The sequence below is a fragment of the Marmota marmota genome, unplaced genomic scaffold (assembly GCF_001458135.2).
Source record: "Marmota marmota marmota unplaced genomic scaffold, marMar, whole genome shotgun sequence".
Classification (NCBI taxonomy): Eukaryota; Metazoa; Chordata; class Mammalia; order Rodentia; family Sciuridae; genus Marmota; species Marmota marmota.
In genome coordinates, this window is record NW_026006301.1 from 1 (window position 1) to 5,099 (window position 5,099).

Here is a 5,099-nt window from a genome sequence, read left to right on the forward strand (position 1 = left end):
CCACTCTTCGGCTCTGAGCCGCCTGTCGGTGCCTGCAGCCAGCCTATCCCCCCCCCCCGGCTGTCCTCAAAGTCTGCAGGTAAGTGCCGTCTTACGTCCCTCCCCAGGGCTGCAGCAGGAGGGGAGGGGCCCAACATGCGTGCTGCCCGCAGGGCCCGCTCTAAGGAGCCACAGTGCCAGAGCTCGGCAGTGCCGTGACAAGGTGTCTTCGGGACTGCTGGGTGCCAGCAGCAGAGATGTAGTCTGAGCCACCTTCCACCACGCCAAAGGGGCTTTATGAGTCGTATAACCACAAGAGGAGATTTCTGGCCTTCAGACACAGCTGGATCTGGCTGCAGGGGTCACCTCATCTCACCTCCCGCTGCCTCTACTCACCCCTGGGCTCCACTTGGGACAGCCTTCCTACTTGGTGGAGAGTGACCCTGTACCTGGGTCTGCCTCGCCTCCTCAGGCGACCTCAGATGAGACTGAGGGCTGCCCTTGCAGCCCTCCAGACTGGCCGACTCACTGCCCTCACCTGCTCGGCCAGGCTTGGATAGCCCGCCTGACTGGCGGCCAGAGGCTCGAGCCCCCGGGAGGTGTCTCACTGGAAAGGCCTTTCCAGAAGCCAGAGGAACCCGCGAGCCCACAGCTGACACCAAGCCCACCTGGACGCCCGGAGCGCCAGTCCCCAGGGCAGGAACCCTCCCAACTGCAGGGCGGTGTGCTTCAGGGCAACCCTGGGAGCCCCTTCCCAGGAGTGTCCATCTGGGATCAGAGGACCTGGGTTGACATGTGGCCCACGAACTTCCTGACCTCCCAGCTCAGCTCCCAATGTGACCTGCAGGGCCCTGCTGGGCTGGCCTGGGTCCCAGGTGCCCAGCAGGGATCTGTCACGTTAGCACACAGGCCGGCCGCCCAGGGCCCAGTGCACTGGTGGCCGAGGCTGCTGACTGCTGGTCCCCGCGGAAGGCCACTGCTGGCTGGGAGGCAGTTGGGAGTGCCAGCGTTCTCTCTCCAGATCGGCTGGGGGTGGAGGTGTCACACCGGAAGCCTGGTGTGGCATAACCAGAGCTTTCCCAAGTGTCACCAGGACCTTTGTAAGCGCACTGTGATGCTTCACGACTTCAAAGCACTTGCCCCTGAAGTGAGCCCAGGCCATGTGGGCGTGGGCCGTCCTTCGAGGGGCAGAGCTGGGCCACCCAAAGGTGCGGCTGGTCTGCTGGGGGCATGGCTGACCCACCCCACCTGACTGGCGGTGGGAGTGTCTGCGAACTGGGAGTTCACTTCCCAGGGAAATGCGTGACTTCCTCGCCCCAGAGTCCATCTAACTGGCTGACCACGGGCAGGCTGCTCCTTCCTGAGCCCTGCTGTGAGGCCGGGTCCAACATGCTGCAGCAGCCAGTCTGGGACCCCAGGACCGCCCTCCATGGCTCAGGTGCTCCACGCTGAAGATGGCCGACCTGGAGCCCAGTCCACCTGTCAGCACAGCTGGGACACCAGGGGGTTCTGACCAGTGCTGCTGAGAGCCGGGTGCTGGTCAGGTGGACTCCAAGCTTTCTCTGCACCCACCACAGGAATGACGGCCCCAGAGTGCCCAGGAAAGACATGTGCTGCCAACGTGGGGTTTCCACATGGTCCACCCATGGTCAGCCCTGCCTCCTCCTTCCCACAGCAGCAACAGCCTCAAATCCCCTGGAGCCCCTTTAAGCCGAGCCCTGATTACGAAATCCATGGACAGACTAGGAAAATATGTGGTGTTTACCTTGTGGCCCCAGAGCTGACATATTTAAACCTTCCATGTGCCAACACTCCAAACCCTGGGCAGGAAGAAAGGATAAAGCCACCACCACCCGGCCAGCTCCCGTGGACAGACACTCCAAAGTCTTCCTCCTAAATGTGTCCAGTCATGCAAGTGGCCCTGTCCCCCACGCAGGGCACCAGGGGGAGAGTCAGGGCGTGTTGGTGGCCCTGTCCTCTACACAGGACACCAGGGAAGAGTCAGGGGTGTGTTTCATCCCCGTCCCCCACGCAGGGCACCAGGGAAAGAGTCAGGATCTGTTGGTGGCCCTGTCCTCCACGCAGGGCACCAGGGGGACAGGGCTGGGTGAATGCCGATGGTTCTGTGCTGCATTTCTCTGAAGAAATGGAGACAATTTCCTGGGGCTCAGGCAGAATACACAGGGCACACATGTGGTCATGAGGTGCTGGGTGCGAGGCCTGGGAGGTGGTCACCTCAATGCTAGGACTGGATCAGCAAATCTTCTCCCCACAAGAAGGCACTCAGAAGCTGTTTTCTGGCCCCGTGAAGTCCCCTCAGCAGCAGCAGCCATGGCCTGCAGGTGGGAGCTGGGCAGGCGCTTCCCTCTGCTGTCCTCCGAGACCTGCTCAGTTGCGGGGCCCAAGGGACTGGGTCAGATACAGCCACATGAGGCAGCTCTGGCCACGCACCCCTTCCTGCAGTGTTCTGCCCCAGCTCCAGGAGGGCCCCAGGAGCCCCAGGTGTAGGAGGACAGGTGGCAGGACCACGCAGGAGTCCCTGCAGGGTTGGTGGCCATGCTCAGGAGGCCCTGCACCCCCGACACTCTGCCGCCACCTTGACATTCTCACTGATTCCCTGAGGCTGTCCCTGGGCACAGGCCCCACAGACCACGTTGCTGGTCCTGCCTCCTGTGGACCCTGCCTCCTGTCAGGACATCCCCCTGTCCATGGAGTGCCGCCCTGGACCTCTGCCTGCGGCCTTCAGTTCCTGGGCATCAGGGTCCCTCAGCTTGGCATGGACTCTCAGCCTCCCCCAGCCTCACCTCAGCTTGTGGCTGGTTGGAAACAGGAGGCTCCTGGCCTTGCAGGCTCCTCAGGAACGTGGCCCAGGTTCCTGGAGGGCAGGGCTGGACTGTTGGCCCCGGCCCTTGTTCCGTCTGGAGCCAGCTGCTCTTAGATAATCCTGGGCGGCTCACGTCGAGCGTAAAAAGGGCACCTGGACCTCACACCTGGGAGGCCCCCTGTGCGACCCCAGTCAGCTACCTATCCCTCCTCAAGACAGGAAAACGCTGTCTCTACCCCAGAGGGTGGACCCGGGGTGGCCAAGCAGAAAGCCCTGTCGTTCTCTGCCCAGCCCCTGCAGCCCCTGGAGCACAGTGCCCTCCTTCGTGCCCACTCAGGGTGCCAGGAGGTCTGCCATCGCTGCTGTGGATCCCAAAATCACAGGCCAAAGTCCCAGTCCTGTGCAGTGGGCGTAACCTTGTCTGGAAAGGGGTCTCTGTGGCCAGCCCAGTCGGCATGAGTGCATCCTTGGAAGATGGGTCTGGCCCAGGAAAATTGGCAGAGTGCCCAGTGATGTGGAGCCAGGACTGGAGTGATGTGCCCCCAGCAGAGAATGACAGGGTGGAGGGAGGCAGGATGTCACCTACCGTGGAGCCTCTGAAGTGGCCAGCACTGCCAGTGCCTTCTTGCAAAATCCGGGCCTCCAGACTCACAAGGCGATTGACTTCTATTGCCCTCGGCCCATCTGCCCTGCTTGGCGTTGGCTGGGGGTCTTTAGCTCCCTCTTCCTGGTCTCCAGGTTTGGCAGCAGCTGAGTCAGGCCAGCTATTCACTCTGCTCTCCCAGAAAAACCCGCCAGACTCCTCCTCGTCTCTCCTCTGTGGCTGGAGACGTGCCCCGGGGCTCCTGGGTGTATACAGATGATGGAAGAGGCCTGAGGAGAAGCTTGGCACCCAGAAGTTGGGGCTCAGAGGACACCATCCCCAAGCCACGCTCCTCCTCCCCGCCTCCCCTCACAGACCAGCCCTTCAAACACTTTCCTAGGGCCCTTGGTTTCAGTCTCTGAAAACCCTCCAGCTGAGCCATAGTACACGTCAATAACACTGTGTCTAGAGCAACCACTAAAAGGACACTTAAGGATTTATAATAGAAACACTATAGACAATTCAAGGTGGAATTCTAAAAATTGTCAAAGTAACCTACAAAGGAAGAAAAAAACAGGAGTGAAAAATAGAAAACAAAAAACTAAAATCGAGACGTAAACCCTAACGTGTCTACAAGTACACTAAATGTAAAGGGTCTAACTTCATGAATCAAAAGTCAAAGATTGGAAGAATGGACTACAAACTGTGACCCAACTGTATGCTAGTTACCAGAAACTCATCTAACTTGACAACTGAGGCAGGATGAAAGCTGAAGAAGACTTAAGGCATCTCCCCCAAACATCAACCAAGGGAAATCAGACGCTGTTGTTTTAAATCAGAGAGAAGAGACTCCAGAAAAGAGAACATTGCCAGAGAAAAAGAGGGACATAATACGAAGTTCAATCCACTAAAACCACATAGAAGCCTCATTTTCTTTGCAACCACAACAGAGCTATGAAACACTTGAAGGAGCTGAAAGGATAGAAAGGAAAAAGGAACAAGTCCACAACTGTGGCTGGAGACTCCAACACCTCTTTCCAAAAACTGATAAAACAGCCAGAGAGAAACTCAGCAAGGATATCGAACTCAACAACACGGTCAGCAACAGTCAGATCCATGTGTACAGAACACCAGAACAACACCTTCCCAAGACAGTGAACACTGCCAAGATAGACCCGGGCTGCAAGACAAGGCTGAAATAACGGAAGCCGACAGAAAGGGTGGGCTAGCCCAAATGGTCAACCATGAGTCAGCAACGGAAAGATAATAGGGAAGCCCAACACCTGGAAATAAGCAGCATACACTAAAGAATCCCTGGTCACAGAGGAAACCTCAGATATCAGAGAACAGGCATGCATGCTGAGATGAAGTGCAGTCCAGCACGGGAAGACCGAGGGTGCGGACCGGGACCATCAGAATCAACGCCATGCTCTCACCCAAGAGCCCAGAAAACAAGAACAAGACAGACAACAACGCGCGAGGAAAACTCGTCCGACGAGTGGGAGTAGAAAGGAAGGGCTTGAGAAACAGGAAGAAAGTGAGCAAACAAGAGCTGCCTCTGAGAGACATGTCAGAGCCACCTGCAGCCTCCTGCTGGAGGGCAGAGATGCGACATCAGGAGCAGGCACCAGGGGCCACACCACAGGCACAGCACCAGAGCTGGGCAGGAGGGCGCCAGGGCCCACGAGCAACTGAGGGGGTGGGACCACCAAA

The 5,099-nt window shown here is 58.3% G+C and overlaps 1 long non-coding RNA gene across 1 annotated transcript; it reads right to left on the reverse strand.

The window, feature by feature from the left end:
• Nucleotides 1-1,719: 1,719 nt before the first annotated feature.
• On the reverse strand, nt 1,720-5,089 carry LOC125614727. Its single transcript, XR_007345290.1, has 2 exons — nt 2,784-5,089; nt 1,720-2,363 (listed from the first exon to the last, which is right to left on the reverse strand). It is a non-coding gene; the product is annotated as an uncharacterized LOC125614727 (long non-coding RNA).
• Nucleotides 5,090-5,099: the final 10 nt, after the last annotated feature.